General features: G+C 32.6%; 1 protein-coding gene across 20 annotated transcripts in view; it reads left to right on the top strand.

Moving 5' to 3' along the window:
• The window catches only part of PTPRD (protein tyrosine phosphatase receptor type D), a 1,155,490-nt gene that overhangs the window by 464,409 nt on the left and 673,613 nt on the right, over positions 1–17,468 (top strand). For all 20 annotated transcript variants that reach the window (XM_064404736.1, XM_064404735.1, XM_064404734.1 and 17 more), the window contains exon 6: positions 6,541–6,589. The gene's annotated coding sequence lies outside the window, so the exon portion shown is untranslated. The remainder of the gene's footprint in view (positions 1–6,540; positions 6,590–17,468) is intronic.

The following is a 17,468-nucleotide window of genomic DNA, read 5'->3' as shown; positions in this document are numbered from 1 at the left end:
GGTTACTTCTTTTTTCTGCTTTGTGTGCAAATTGGTCCAATAGAAAAAAAACCCTGCAAAAATATCAGATGAAAAATGTAATTAAAATATTATATAAAGGTGAAAACAGTCCAAAGGCAATGAAGTTTTAAATTTCCTTTACAAAGAATTGATAAATTTTGATTCTGATGACTAACATTTTTACATAATGGAAATTCCACCACAGGGTTAACTCTAAAAATTTATTTTAATTGAGTGGTAGAATTCCTAAAGAACAACTTCAAGAACTGAATACCTTATAAACTGAAGGCTTGGAACAAATATTAGAATTGCATATTTTTGTTTCCAAAAACGTAATTAATTTTATTACTCAGTACATAGAGACGTCTTCATTCATAACTAATCATGTTACATTAGCAACATACTGTTGCCAATACAATTTGAGTTCTTTAACTGAAAAGACACATTTCTGTTGTTTCCAGAGCTTCCTTTTCTCTAATAAGTGTTAGATGACAGTATGATATCAACCTCTAACAACTGTCCATGCTAGCATCTATCTTGTACCTATTAGTAGCGAGAGTTAGCTCCCTTCCAGTTTGCAATATAGTTGCATTCAGTTTTTCCATTAAGGAGGTTTCAGCAGTTCTTCTTCAGCTACTGGTTTTTAATTTGTGAGTAATTCGTTAACCAATAAAATTGTTCCCGAAGCTTTTTAAACTGAAAAAAAAATTCCCTTTAGTAGTTTCACTTATTATCTTTATGAATAAGTAAAAAAAAAATATTTTCAGTTCCTGTGAAGGTAATTAGCATGTTATAAATTTGTTAATAAACTAATAGTCTTCATTTTAACATCATGTTAAAAAGATAGTAACATAACTGGGTATCCTGCACTTCTTGTGAACACCTGCAAATTTGAAGACCTATACAACAACATGAGAAAAAAGCCAAAACAGATCTTTTTCTAACTACTGTTGGACTTCAACCCTTTCGTGTGAGAATATGTTTGGCTTCCCTGATTTCAGTTTGTTATTAAGTATGCTAGAAAGATGAAAGCTGAAAGATGTTAGAACAAATTTATATGAACCATTCTTACTTTGAAAATTATATAGAATCTCTTCAGAACGCTGACCTTTGTTGTCTATTTAAAATCCATTGCATGGTCATAGCACATAAAGAAGCTTTTGTTATTAAGGAGTGCATATTTACAATATAATGTTTAAAGATACCTATATTTACATTCTTAATCCATAAACAGATTTTATAGATAACCATTTCTCAAGGAATGTATAACTAAAGTGATGAGCCACCTGCAACTTTGACTTTAAAATTACCAATATGGTGTTGAAAGCAAATGTTAATGTCAGTGCAGCTTGAGGAAGTTTCATACTGTTTATAAATGGTGATAATTATGAGAAAATTACTTTTTCTGAAATGTTTTTTATGTTCTTGACTCTGTAAGTCCAATTTATTTACAAACTGCTAAAACATTATGTTTTCCGTGATGAGAAAAAAAGGAAATATTATATAATTACATTTTCATTAAGGGGGATGTAGGGTGTACTATTACATTCTTTTAAGCAGACCAGTAAAGTGTGGATGAGATGTAGCCACCAACTGTTTGAAAAAATTACTTTCAGTTAACGAGGAATCATTATTAATCATTTCAGCTGGAGAGTTCCACAGGGGGCTGTTTTGACCATGTTGTTTTTCAGCATCTAAAAGAAAAGAGATTTGAATGACAGAAAAAAGCATAAGCTTTAAAAATCTCAGGCTGATGGATAGCTGGGCAGGATTGGAAGTGCTCCAGAGGACAGGATTAGAATTTACAAAAATCCTAACAAATTAGACAACTTATACAAATCAAGAGTATGCAAGAAAAATACAAGGATGCTGTGACAAAATGCACAAATTAAACAAAAATAATTGGATAGAGTGCAGAAACATGAAATTTTGACATTGCCTAATATTATAAATTTGTTACAACATAGACAAATTCTTCAATAAATCCCACACTACTGCTTCTTATGCCATCAAAATTTCATGACCTGTTTAAGCATACCATATCTCCTTTCCTGATTTCTCTATGCACATGATAAGGTAAATAGTTAAGGAGAAAGTGAGGATTCACACTGGTAAATAATAACATATTGCAAGCTCTGTATCTGAACAGCATCAACACTGGCATTAAAGAGCACCTGCCTCGAAGTTCAGGTATAGCCATTCCAGCATATAAACATTCCAGCATACAAACAAAAGGAGCTAAGAAAGCAATACAGCAAGAAAAAATTAGTCTGTCATAGAAAATTTTTTATAGTATTGTCATGTAAATACAGGTTCTTTGCTGTGTAAGGAATCCCAAACTGCAATGTTTTGGTGACAAATCTGGGTGGGTTTTCAGTTAAGGTTATTACTGAGAAGAAAGGGAGAGGTATTTTATGCAAATACAGATTAGATGCCAGGAAATGTATATATGCTGTAATTAATATAATCTCCATAAAATAGTTGAATTACATAAGAGTTTGTGATTATAGGCTTTGATAAATGAGCACCTGTATTTAGTTATGAACCAGAATATTTCTTCAGTAGATTAAGAAAAAGGGATTATATAATTTAATGGAACTTTCTGATTTCTTCAGGAGGAATTTTTTTTGTCTTTTGAAGAAATGTTATGAAATTTACAAAGGTTATGATTCAGCAACAATATAAAAATGGTGTGAAATGTCTGTTATTGGAATATTGCAAAAATTAAAGCTCATGGATCAAATATAAAATTGGGAATAACAGTATTTGGCACTTTTTTTAAGTGAAGGGGACAGAGATATCAGGAAAATTACATAGCAGTCCTAAATAAAATGCAGACTTACTGCTCTTTTATTAGGCTTTACTCAAATCTGTTCCCGGTTTTGAAAGAACTTGACAACAAAATAGTCTATGTAACTATTACTGATCTCTTTTACACTATGCTGTTTTTCTAAAAATCTAAAAAATGTGAAAGGATCTTTTATTTACAAAATAATGGAATCATTGAGATTGGAAAAGACTTTAAAGCTAATCAAGTCCAACCTTTCACCAAGCACTGCTGTCTTCGCCGCTGAACCATTTGCCCAAGTACTGCACTTACATGTTTTTGAACACTTCTGGGAAATGGTGCAACCCTGAGCAACCTCTTCCAATGCCTAACCACCCTTTCAGCAAAGAAATTTTTCCTAATCTACAACCTCCCCTGATGAAACTTGAGGCCATTTCTTCTTGTCTCGTCTCTTGCCACCTGGGAGAAGAGGCTGATCCCCCTCCTCATTACTACTCCCTTTTAGGCATTACCAGAGATCAGTAAGATCCCCCTTGAGCCTCCCTTTCTCCGTGAGAAAATCTAGACTAATTTAGATATGCAAAAATAACTAGATAGTGGAGTAAAGAGCTAATTTACACTTAAACAAAATGTTAAAAACTTCTTTTTAATTGTCCACTTGGAATACCTATAACTTTTAATTTTATCCTCCTTTTGGAATGGGCATCTCAGGATGCTAATAGTGGGAGTGAAATTAAATTTTGGACTATGTTTTTCCTAGGACTGAATTTAACTTTTCAAGTCTGTTGATACTTGGCAAATCCTTTGCAAAGAAAATTAGAATTAATGGGAGATAGTAATTACTTCTGGAATTTGTCTTCATATTTATCGTCATAAAAGTAGAGGAAATTGTTTTCTACGCTGAATTATAAACAGTATTTAAAATTCAAATTACAAAAAAGACCATTGAAAACACCATTTTGTTCCCTTTCTTTTTTTTTCACCTGACAAGTTGAAAGCGACTGCCTGGTAGTTTATATGGTGCCTTTAAAAAAGGGGAGTTATAAAAGGAGATTAAAAATGAAATATTTTATTTAGTTAATAAACACTATCAGTGTTTTTTACTGAAGTGATAATCTCAATAGAATAAAGCATTTTCATATTATAATAGCTTATTTCTTGTTTTCTAAAATTGTGATGATTGCAGATCTGGTGAAATCTAAACAAATTTGTGAAAATTACCATTTAAAACTTGCCAACTGTTGAAGAAACATCCTGAAACAGTAGAAACTCACTAAACTTTGAAATTATTGCTGAATAATGTCCTTGAGTTGTGTTTGCAAACTTAGAGAATAAATCACTTTTTACATTAAATAAAACTAAATTACTTCCAGGAGGCAGAGTTCCTGTTCTCTTTAAAGTACAATTAATTTCTGGCAATACAATACAATGAACTATCTTATTGATATTTTCAATTTATATACAAAGAAATAATGTATAAAAATAGCATTTTCATCTAAACCTGAGAGTGTATAACTAAAACTCCCAAGATGATTTTACAGAGCAGGAAACTTTGTGAACAGAGAATATGTAACTTTTCTGGATGAATATTTTAGTTCACAGCAGAACTAAGATTATGCTTAAGTATTATTATAATATAATTTCCTGATTTTAAGCACCTGGAGTCTTTCTGCGTAAGGATCAGAGTGTTGCCACAATCAACTAATTTTGGAGGGAAGGTAGTAATATTGACTATTTTTAACCCAATTACAATTCTAGGTAACTTTTTTTCTCCACCTGGTTAAAGCTAGAGCAAATTAGTCTAGTGTAACTGTGCCCACAGAGATTCAAAATAATTAAATAGAAAAAAGTTGTAGTGAACCTCAGGTTAATTTAGACTCTTAAGACAGTGCTTGCAAAGTATATTTAGCTTAAGAGGCATATTTTCACTTGCATTGTGATTCTCCTATCAGGTTTCACATATGCTGCTGCCCTAAGACAAGAAAGGGGAAGAGAAATAAAAAAATTTAAAAAATACTGTGAGAAAATTTGGTTGGCGAAAAAAGTTAAACTCTTAAAATAAGAATTCTGTTGGGTTGTTTGGGTTTTTTTCCTTGTTTCCCCCCCCCACCCCAGCAAAATAGTAACAATATTACATGATGACTTCTGCAGAGCCTGTTCAGCAGGCTGAAGACCTAAATATATAGTAATGTATAGTAAAATAGCTAGACTATTTTAATATAAAGGGTAAATAGATATATTTTTATCCTCAGGGTTTTTTTTGGGTTTTTTTTAAACATGTAAAACACTTTGGGAAAAAAAAGTCTGCTAATGAAAAAAAAAACACAAAAAGACACAAAAAAGCCATGAAAAAAAAAAAAAACAAACCCACAAAACAACAAACAAGCCCAAAAGCCATGAGCAATCCCTCAAAAACAACCAAATAAACCAACCAATGTAAAAAATAAACTAACAACCAAAAACCCCACAAAAATAATTAATTTAATACAAACACCAGGAAAAATTTTCAAAACTTGGCAACACTGCAAGCACTGAATGGATAATCTGTTAATAGGATGTCTTGAATAATCTTAAAATTACAGAGGCATACATGGTTCCTCCAAAGAATGGAGATTACCATTATATAATCTAATACTTTTCCTTTATATGTTAATTATCATTAGCTTAAAACTAACATAAATTTTATATTTATGCATAATTTTTCTATGTATCTTTCTTTTCTACTATTCAAAGAGACACATTTTTACCTTCTGCATTTTCTGATATTTATTTACCGCATTTTAAATTTTGAGCATTAATCTTCATTAACGTTGCACTGGAAAGAGAAAAACGCCTGTAGACAAAAAGTTGGAAAGCAATTTGCTGCAGGAAAATCAATTTTAGATTGTTTTTATTAAGCTAATGTGTAACCTCAAACCTTATTAATGGAATAAGCATGGTTATAGTATTGATAATTTTAACAAATCTAAGCAATTATAAAGAAATGCATCCAGTTCCATGAAATGAATGTTAATTCAATGATGAATCATTTGTATTTGATGATCTTAAAGGAGATTTGCTGCACTAATCCGTTTTCTTCCTGTGCTTTTATAGAAAACATTTCTTCTTTGCATCCCCATATTTACAAACATCCATGTCCAGTCAGACTCTATTGCTTCTACCCTGATGCACTTTCATCAGTCATCACAAAGCATTCTGACCCCTTTCAAACAGGAAAATATATCCTTCTTTATTATTTTAATTATTTTGATTTTCCCCTCCTAGAATTGAAATCTTAAAATATGGTGTGATTTTTTTATTACCTTCTAAGCATAAAAGTAATTTGTTTTCCAAAGGAAATTTTTGTGTTCAAATAAACTTCTCAAGTCATAATTTAAATTGCTCTGATGTGCAGTCTGAGCTCTTCTATCCAGATATCCCTGGAGTTTATTGGTCTCTACAGAAATTCACAAATTTTAATTTCCAGGAGAGAGCTTAAAATCGATTTTTCTTCAAAACACTGTTGGGGTGTAGGGAGAGGAAGACTGAACATACTTGAAAGTTTAGGCTTTTATTAGGCTGATTTTCTGACATAAAATGGGTTTCTTTCAGAATGTACTATGTGAGGTTTAAGTCAATTAATATTCATGTAAGGTGTATGTATGTTAATTATTTGTGGCTTTTACAAGTATTGAACAAGCATTTACTTGTTTTACATCTAATGTCTGACTATTGGAAGTGGTGGTAGAAAGTTTCTTTTTTGTGTTTTTCAGATCTCAGGATAGAGTTGTTTTGATTGTGTTCCAAACCTGGAAGCTCAGGGTGAGTAATAAGTTTTGTTATTTCTTTATCCTGAATTGGGTGTTTCTGTGAATAACTGTTTTCTAGCATATGATCATATTTCCCTGCACATAAAAAGCCCAAAAAAGTCCACCAAGGGTGTGATAACATCAACCAGTAATATCAGTGATTAATTAATCTCTATTTGTTTCAAGATGTTGTAAGGAAGAAGGATGTTTTTTAGGCTTACCCCATAACAGTAAAATGAAATTGTTCATGTTTTGTTTGTTTGTTTTATTTTAACATAGTTTGACTGAAGACACAATTTCAAAACTGTACTTCAATGCTCTATGTGTAATTTGAACATTTTGCATTTTGAGAGTAACATTAACACAGTCATCAAACAGAGAAAGTTATGTAATTTCAAAGAGAGATAACATGAACCAAGGAGACAACAATCTGCAGAAATGACAGGTTTTCCAGTTGAAAGCTGCATTTCTGTACATTAAATAACTGGTGAGAAGCCATCTTTTAGGAGAGAATCAGGGCCAAGCAGAAGAATACAGTAATACGACCATGCTACAGGTTCTATCAAAATTATTTCTTACTGTCAGGATTTTTATGTTACAATGTGGGGGATAAGACGGATAGCTGTTATAATGACAACTAAAATTACTGGAAACCTGTGGTTGCCATAAGTCAATTTTTATACTTTTCCATTACTAAGCTTTTTGAGAAATGTTATGTTTAACATGAAGTCAATTGAACAAAATACATTGATACTTAGCATGTTCCTGAAATAATTTAATAAGGAATGCAATAAAGCTATTGAGACAAACAAGCTTAAACAAGTTACCAAGGTATTCTCCTGTGTTTTAAGCTTGTTTCATAATATTAGACATAACAAAGTAAAGTCCTTGTTTCATAACAAGAGACAATATGATTAGCATGCAATTGAGATCAAACTCATGAGTAAACCTCATTTGTACAACACAAATAACTGTCACACTGTGCATACATGGGCAGCAAATGGCACTCCTAGACAGTGGAAACCAAAACCCAGGAGAGCAGATCTGTCAGTTTTGCTTTGTGTTTCCACTCACTGTGTGAAGGCAGTAGTTCAGTTGTACCACGTTGCTACTTTTGTACTGAGTTATAAATTTTTAGTTTTATGGCGTATTTCTGTGAAAGCCTAAAATTTAAAATTCTGTATTATCAGTTAAAAAAATAATGTAAAATATTCTTTCTTAGTATTTAGGCAGCTCCAGTGGACTTTGTTTCCATTTTGTCTCTTGTTCTTTTGCTCGGTCATTCAGAATGAGATTGATCTTTGCTATCCCATGATTTTTTTATAAGTAAGCAAATCTACTATCACCAAAACTGCTAACTGTATAGAGAATTGCCTTGTAAAATTTGTTAATATCTGGTGGGTGAGGAAACACTGGCAGTGTTTAATATAAATACACTGAAGTGACTATTAGAAAAGTCTCACTATAATTCTGGTATATTAGTTAATATAAGATTCCTGGTAAAATTTTCCCCTTATGTTTTGAACAACTGATGCTTTAAAATACACACAAGCATATATATGTGTATGTGTATTGTGTATAATAAAGCTTGATTTTCAAAGAAAGTATACAAAGACAATAGTATCTCATGGTTTGAGGAACCTTTTCTTTAAAAGGATTTTTATGGGTATGAATACAAGAGGCAGCTAAGCTACTGCCTTAAATAATTAATAAATATAATAAAATTATGGTAAAGTTACAGGAATGAGGCTTTGATATTAAAAAATAATAATACAAGTAAACCTCCCTAAATGACACAAAACAGAAATCCTTAACTTTTGTGAGAAAATCCAGGAAAAAAACCTTCAAAAACCCAACAAGGAAGAAAAAAAACCCACAAACCCACAAAAAACCCAATTTCCCACTTCTTTAAATCAGATCGCTTAAATTCAACATAGCTGGAGCAATTAAAGAATGCATCTGGTAGGGATTTAATATGTAAGAGAGCTCTTTTCCAATATTATCATCTTATCAATCAAATTAAAGTAGAAAGATGAATAGTCTAATTAATTCCTTACATGAATTAATAAAGTTCAATTATGTCTGTAAAACATGGTATTCTCTTCAGCATTGTTTGTAAACTGTATGTACAGCAGGTTTGTCGGAGAACCTTCCTACATTGTTTTACTGAAATTTATGTACATAGAAGTGATCCAGCTGACTGAAGTAGAACAGTAGAACAGACAATGATAGAGACAGCTATTGAGCATTAAAGAATCCTTGAAACATTTGGATCAAAAGCGTGCTTGGCTGAGTTAGAAGTTCAAAGAATGGTTTATGGTATGTCTGATTTAATAATTTGTTATAAAAACTCTAAAAACAGGACAAAGGCAAAGCTAAGTAATACTAGTACTGATTTTCTAAACCTTAATATGTTGTTTCATTTTTTTCTAACAATGATATTATATTATGTATATATTTAAGAAATATTACCTAAAAAATAAATAATTTCAAATTTCTTTTTCACTTAAGAATTACATGATCATCCTTATGGAGATTTGAAAAAAAAAAATTAACTCATAGAAAACCAATGGATAAAAACAAATATTTCACTAGAAAATAAATACCAGAAAATTATCCAACCTTATGTCAAGGTCCATGCCAACGTCTAATGGCAATACTTATATTTTTATACAAAATAAATAAATAACAGTTAAAAATAAACAAAATTAACTAAAGGAAAGAACCCACATAAACTCAGAAAACCCCTTTTCTCTGATCTACTTATTTTTACCATTTTTCTAGTTATCTCATAGTTCAGTTATTAATTTTTTAAACTCATTTTATATACTTTATTTATCTGTTGCTTCCTGTGATTAAAGAAGGAAAATAAAATTTCAGGACTATGCCAAATTTTCTCAAAAAAGCTACAAATCAGCCACTTAAATTTTCAATATACTCCTTAAGAAACAAATATTTGTAAAAAATATACAGTGGAAGAAAACAAAAAACATCTGTTTCCTGACACCTTGTGGATAGTATGAAATGAGTCTGTAAGGGGCAGCATGCAGCTTCATAAATTGTGAAGGATGTGTCTCTCCCGTTAGGATGTTAAGCCACTGAATCAATTCTACTAACTTTCCATAGTTGTCTTTTTCACCCTTTTGGTATTTTTAAAACAGTTAAGCAGTGGCAGGAAGGAAGTAGACATGGAGTGAGCTTGAGTTTTATTGCACGTTCAGCTTGTGATCCCTACAGGGTGACAGGAAAATAATTTCCATCAATCTGTGCTTGCGACAACATTTCATCATCCCAGAAATACCATAATTTTAATTTTTTATCATTTCTTATGTTTTTGTGTTCCCCCTGTAATCCAGGAGAACACAATATGATCTAGAAAACCAATGTAATAGCAAACACCTATTTTTCCATTTTAAAATTAATCTTTTTGAAGACAATTTTTGCAGACATAATCTCAAAATGCCATTTAACATGAATTCCTCTGAGTCCTCTTTCACAAATTATCAGATATATTTCCATAAGTATGTTTGTATGTTAGATGGAAACACCTTGATGGTAGTTACTGCATTTAACATTGTATTTGGAGCATACTTTACATCTGATTACTTATTTACATATGAATGGATGAAAATAAATACAAACAAATAGGGCCATATATATTTAAAAGAATATTAGTCTTCCTGAATGCATTCAGATTTGATCCTGTATAGTCTCTGTTTGCATTTTTGCTTTATAGATAGTCATGTGTACATGCATACACACAAATGTGTATTTATGTATTTCTAATGTGTAAAGTAGTATTTTCCTAAGAGCTTAAAATGTAAAAATGTAAAATGTAAATGTAAAAATGCTTAACCACTTGTTCTTTCTAATGTAAATTTTTAGCATAAGTGTAATAAAACATAGAAAAGTAGTACAGCAAATTTATCTTTTAATTCTTTTCATACCGGGTTCACTAACGTGTGAAAAGACATGGATAGATATTTGGCATGACATATTATGGTAAGAGTAAAAGGTTGTATGTAAATTGTAAATAAGTTCTGGGGTTCTTTCACTGCTCTTTCTTGGGTTTGGTTTGGGGTTTTTTTTGGTCTTTTTTTTTGTTTTTTGGGTTTATTTTTTGGGGGTTTTTTTGTTTGTTTTGTTTTGTGGGGGTTTTTTTTTGTTGTTTTTTTGGGGTTTTTTTTTTGTTTGTTTTTTGGGTTTTTTTGTTGGTTTTGGTTTTGGTTTTGTTTTTTTTTAAGTCACAAAAAATAACTCCTGCTGGAAAAATTCTATCTTTCTTAAAGATTAAAATGTACCACTTAAAATTATTTCTTTTATTTGAAACACAAAATAGTAACTACATTAATATTTTTATTAAAGAATAGAACCAATGCATGTTAACCAACTTGGATAAAATGTGAAATGGAAAATAAAACTTTTATACTGAAAACACTTTCTAATAAGGATACTTTGAAAATATTGATTAAAAACTCCTACCATGGCCACAGCCTACAGCAAATTATCATTAGAATGATGATATGCAATCTTGATTATATTCTCTTTTTTACCTCTGAGAATGCCATTGCATCTCTTGGGAGTATGATTATTTCTGAACTTAAAAGCAGCTTCAAAAGAAAAGGTAGCTTGAATCTAATTTTCAGATTGATAGAGCTAAACCTACAATGAGAGTAAACCTCTTCTAAGGTAACCAGAGACCAACATTATAATCCTCAGGGTTTTGCAATGGTGGTTATATCCTCTTCTTTATAAAGAACTTTTCAGCCAGTAATTATTGTCCCTTGAAACTAAGAGACAGGGCTTGTGGTCAAGAGACCTGGCTTATATGTAGCTGCAAAAGATACAAATTTAGTTGAATCTAAAGGAAGTTGAGCAAGGAAGAAACCCTGGTGTTATACATCTAAATGGGCATAAATTTTGGAATAATTTTCTCCACCTAAATTGTTTAAATTACTTATTTAAATTATTTAAATTATTTGATGAGCGGGAGACATGCCTCTCCTTTGATATACTAGAAATCACTTGTAATGGACACAGTAGTGGGTACAATTATCAATGGATTATTGGAAATGTTCTTAGACTGATTTTCTAAAATATCTTTGAACTTTATCAATTCACAGTCATCCCATTAAACACACATTTTCTTGGTTGTTTTCAGGAAATGGTAAATAGGAAGAAATATTTCAAACTTATTACCTTGTAATTAGAAGCTGTATCAGTATCTGCTTATGTAAGATTAGAATTACTCCTTTTTTACAAAGCGTGTGGAATAGGAAATGTAAATTATAAGTTAAAGGTAAAAATTTCTCTTTCATCCAGCCCCTAACATTATTACAGAACATATGAAACAGAGAGGACTTAAAGTTCAACATAGCAAGAAGTTTTGCTTTAATATTAGTGGAGATCTACTAACTCTCCAAAGGAAGACATTCTGCCCAAGACCAAAGGATACTGTACAACCATTTTGTAATGCTGCAACAGACAGGTCATCCTCAGTAGCACAACATCCCCCTGTAATCCAGGAGAATACAACTGGTGATCTGGTGAGCTACTTAGATGCCCTTATGTCAATGGGACCAGACAGAATCCATCCTAGGGTGATGAGGAATTTGGCAGAAGAGCTCATCAAGCCAGTCTCTATCACTTACCATCATTTCTGGTTGACCAGGGAGGTCCCAGACAACTGGAAGGTACCCAATGTGACCCATCCATTAGAAGGGCTGGAAGGACGCTGCAGGAAACTACAGCCGTGTCAGCTTCATCTTGGTGTGGCAAGGTTCAGGAACAGATCATCTCGAGTTCCATCACACAGGACCTACCAGATGGCCAAGGGCTCAGACCCAGACAGAATGGATTTAGGAGACTACCTGGCCAAGCTGACCTCCTTTTATGACCAGGTGTCCCCATCCGGTCCTCTGAAGAGGGACGAGTACCACTGGATAGATGGACCAAGTCCAATGACATAAGTCCAAATGCCAGGTCCCACACTTTAGCCACAACAAACCCCTGCAGCACTACAGCCTGGGGACAGAGTGGCTGGGCAGTGACCAGACAGAAAGGGCCCTGAGAGAAGTGACTGACAGCAGCTGAACATGAGCCAGCAGGGCCCAGGTGGCCAAGAAGGCCAATGGCATCCTGGCCTGCATCAGCAATAGTGTGGTCAGCAGGGCCAGGACAGGGATTGTCCCCCTGTACCCAGCACTGGTGAGGCCACACCTTGAGCACTTGGTCCCTCAATACAGGAAAGGTGTTGAGGTGCTGGAGAGTGTCCACAGAATGGCAAGGAGGCTGCTGAAGGGTCTGGAGTACAAGTCCTGTGAAGAGCCACTGAGGGAGCTGGAGTTATTTTGCCTGGAGAAAAGAAGGTTCAAGGGTGACCTCATCACTTTATACAACTGCCTGCATGGAGGCTGTAACTGCTTGGGGGTTGGCCTCTTCTCCCAGATTTAGGTTGGGTGTTGGGGAGATGTTCTTCACAGAAAATGTGATTGGGCATTGGAATGGACTGCCCAGGGAAGGGATAGAGTCACCATCCCAGGAGGCATTTAAGACTGGATGTGGCACTTAGTGCCATGGTCTAATTGATTCTGTGGTTAGAGAATTAGTGACCCACACTATTTCTCTGAAGTAAATTATAAAATTACATTACAGATAAATCTGAAGCTTTTTTTTGCCTTTTTTTTTTTGTTAAGAGTAATTATTTATTTTCTCTTAAAAAAGCATAAAAGGGGAAAGGAAAAGGAAAGTAATTATGCTTGAACAGCTTTTGGGTTTTTATAAACCTGTGAAATATTCTTCTAGACTTTTTTTCAAAATCTAATAAAAAGACTACTATTAATGTTTGTGGCCTAAAACTTAAGTACTTTTACATGCACTTCTAATGAGCTTGATCTTATAATTCCTTGTCTGTCAGGTCAAATACTTTATTTTCTTAGGCATGCAGATCTTTATATCTATCAAATGCATTATTTTCACTGGGCTTGTAAGAAACATAAAATAAATGAGTCACTAGTTTATGCCACTACTTTACACAAATTGACAGGAAGACGAAATTTGCCTAATGGATATCTAAAGAGCTTTATAAATGCTATATTCAGTATCCAATTTACTGCTTTACATATTGGGAACTAGAATTCAATCCCCTCTCTTTGGTGTGTCTTTTATTTTCTCTATATTTTACATTTGTAATCAAAGCAGAGGAATGGTGACTTTACCCAGACTGGAAGTGTCATTAAAGCACAAGTTTATCAGAGATTTTGTAATTTAAAATTCACACTGAAAATAAAGAATTGAAAATAGAGAATTAAAAGTAGACTGAATATTTATACAGTTGCTAAGCTATTGGACACATGCTTCGAATGATAATATCCTGCTTTTTCATCTTATCCAGCTTCTGCTCATGAATGAAACAAATTTTCCCAGAGAATGAGCTTCTGGAAAAGCATCTCATAAATTGTCAAAATTTGTGGATCTATAAAGAGTTGAGCTGAAATCTGGTCAATATTTGTTTCATGAAGTTGCAAAATAAGCAAACTTTTTTTTCCATTTAATACACAGTTATGGTTGGTTTCCAGAAGTTAAATTAGAAGCTGTCATGTGAAAATACATGTTCAACAAGGCATTTTCTCGGTACTTACTATTCCTGAACAAATACTGGAACAAAATCTGCATTATCTTTCAGAGAAATGTATTCTTTTGAGTGCGTGCATGTACATGTTCTGTTGAAGAGTTTTCCTGAATCTTTATGCTCAGTAAGATATGATATAGAAATAAATAAAACCTATGAAATAAAATCTGAAAAATTTCATAACAAAAAAAATACTTTTACTTGGGATGATGCGTCCCACAAATGCATGTTTTCCTGCAAAGATGGAGGACAAAATATTTAGTGGCTCATTTTCAAATAAGATTTGTCCAATAGATTCACTCACATTCATTTGGGAAGTGAGTACAGTAAAATCTGATCTCATCAGGGTATTTCAGAATTTTTAGGAGAAAACTATGTATCTTGTAATCAAATACACAACTAACTATAGTGTTTGTCCTAAAGAAAAGGCCGTTAAATTATTTTAATTCATAGCTCCAATTAAAAATAGTGTTTGGAATAGATGCATCAAAGAACACAAAACAAAATCTAAGTCAGGTCAAATCTTCAGGTATCTCAGCATGGCTTTTCTAGTGGTGCTTGCCTGCAAAGGTTTAAGTGATTTTTCTTCTGCACTACCTTCCAGCTTCTGTCAGTGTGTCTGTTCCACTCAGCTCGCTGTATTACACTGAAATGAAAAAGTGGGAAAGGATAATGAAGAAATCTGAAAACACTTCAAATCCTTGTAATTTTAGATTTCATTACTGGATATGTTGAGTAAAGTTTCTTATGTGGCAAAAAAAGGTAAAGTTTGTGGCAAATTCAATCAACCATTTAAAAACCAAAAAAAAAAGGTTTCATTTCAGAATGCAATTCCTTAGAAATTTTAATCTAATGTAAAAATTAAAAATAAAGTACATGTCATGTGCTAGAACACATATTTCTCTGTACTCCTAGCAGTGTCTTCCAGTACAATCTCTTCCTTCCATCTCCTCGTCCACTGGAATCTGTGGGGTGATAAATTGCTTGCAGCATGTCCAAATGTACAACTAGAATAGGTGTATGCAGCTTCCAGGATACTATTTTCTTTTTCATTTTTTCCCTCATGACATATCAAAAGTAAGGAATTTAGGTACTATGATTTGTCCTTTTGAACTTTGATAACCTTATCAGCATTTATCAAAGTATGTATCTGAACTGAAACTTGGTATTTATTTGTACTATACATATACTAAAAGACCAAGATTAACCTTATGCCAGATCATCTTATCAATAATGAGGATTTATTAGGAGAATTAAATTTGGGGAAGAAAATAATGGTAACCTGCATTCAGAAACAACATTCATGTGTATTCATGTCTGCAAAACTCTTCCAAAAAAAGTAGGTAATTCTAGAGGCAATAACAGAGGAGATTTCATTGTGTGACTGGGTGGAATTCAACACCCCATATGTCAGCTTTACGTGACAGATTATTAATAAACTGCCACTGCTATCAGTAGATACCAACTACTACCAGTCACTGCTCTTTCTGAATTTGAGTGTCAAGAAGTTTATTCTTAAGTATTCTTGCTCTCTAATACACTTTCTTTCAGTGTGAGCCATACTCTTTATGCAGAAAATACACTTAGTTCTTCTGCCGTATAGATTGTAAAAAAAAAATAGCAGAATAGTAGCACACAAATCAGCTTTACTCATTTTTCCATGCAGAAAATGAGGACTGGACAAGATAGGACTATTTTTGTACCTGGACATATGGGAAAGGTTATGGGAAATATTCCAGCGTATAGTAGAAATCAGACTTCTCTAAACAGAGAGACACACAAGCATATTGTTAATAAATTATAGGATTTTCATACTTTAGAGGTTTTTTACTTGCTTCCAAAACCACTGCAAACCCCTTTGCAGATCAATCTCAGTGAAAACCTCATAAAATTTCCATTAAACATAGAGATAGATTATACACAAATATAGTCTGGATAATGAAATATCAGATAATCCCTTCATGAAGAGTAGTTTTTTTTATGAAGTACGGCAACAACATGTTGTTGCTTTGAGGCCTACTTTTTTGCACATTTATGCACTTTGAGAAAATTTTCCTATGTCAGATGTATGTCTTCTTTCTTCAGATTCCAAAATATTTAGGGTGAAATAGTACGATGAACATGCAGTGGCTAACATATGCAAAAGAAAGACTGTCTTGGAAGAGAGTTAGCAAAAGCTTCATCCTAAAATGAAACTCAGGCTACAAATATTCATTGTTAATTAATTCATCTTAAGCTAACCAAAAGCATGGATACAAATGAACATATATCTTTTTTCTTTTTCTTTTTCTTTTTCTTTTTCTTTTTCTTTTTCTTTTTCTTTTTCTTTTTCTTTTTCTTTTTCTTTTTCTTTTCTTTTTCTTTTTCTTTTTCTTTTTCTTTTTTTCTTTTTTTTTTTTCTTTTTTTTTCTTTTCCTTTTTCTTTTTCATTTCCTTTTTCTTTCTTTTTCTTTTCCTTTTTCTTTTTCTTTTTCTTTTTCTTTTTCTTTTTCTTTTTCTTTTCTTTTTCTTTTTCTTTTTCTTTTTCTTTTTCTTTTTCTTTTTCTTTTTCTTCCTTTTTCTTTTTCATTTCCTTTTTCTTTTTCTTTTTAATTTCCTTTTTCTTTTTCTTTCTTCACTTTTGCTTCTTTTATGCTTTTCCTTTTGTTTTTCCCTATTTCAGGTAAGGATTACATGACAGAACTATAAAAGAGCAAGATTGGGCCATTGTCAGAGTATCAGTTGCAATTGCTTTACTTCAAAGTGAAAAATAAATTTCTCTGTATTTTTAAGGCATTAGTTCATATCAACTCTGCTACCCATAAGGAGATAATTGAAGTAATTTTCTTCCATCTATATATCTTTTTAATTGCATGAAGATCTAGGATAACAGTAATCTGGGAGTGTTGGAGTTAATATAATTGGTAGGAGTTGAGTGGAGGCACATATGCTATGGAGAGGTTCTTTGACATTTGTACTGCTGCCTTTTAAAAGAAATTCAGAAGAGAGGAAGAATATGAGGAGCTCCAAGACAGTGTGAAGCTCTCACCACCAAGTCTGAATATCCTGCCATGGACAGGGACATCTTTCACCGGAACAGATTGCTCAAAGCTCCTGATATTGAAATAGTTTTAGGGGGACATTCATAACTTGGGGCAACTTGTACTGTGTCTCACCACCTTCATCATAAAAAAAAAATTGTTGATGTCCAGTGTCATTCATTATTTAATCTTCTAAATTATTTAGGAAAAAATTAGACTAATCTTTCTAATTTCTATGAGCT

This window comes from Passer domesticus, chromosome Z (genome assembly GCF_036417665.1).
Source record: "Passer domesticus isolate bPasDom1 chromosome Z, bPasDom1.hap1, whole genome shotgun sequence".
Lineage (NCBI taxonomy): Eukaryota > Metazoa > Chordata > Aves > Passeriformes > Passeridae > Passer > Passer domesticus.
The sequence above is the reverse complement of the archived record's forward strand: the minus strand, read 5'-3'. Positions and strand labels throughout refer to the sequence as shown.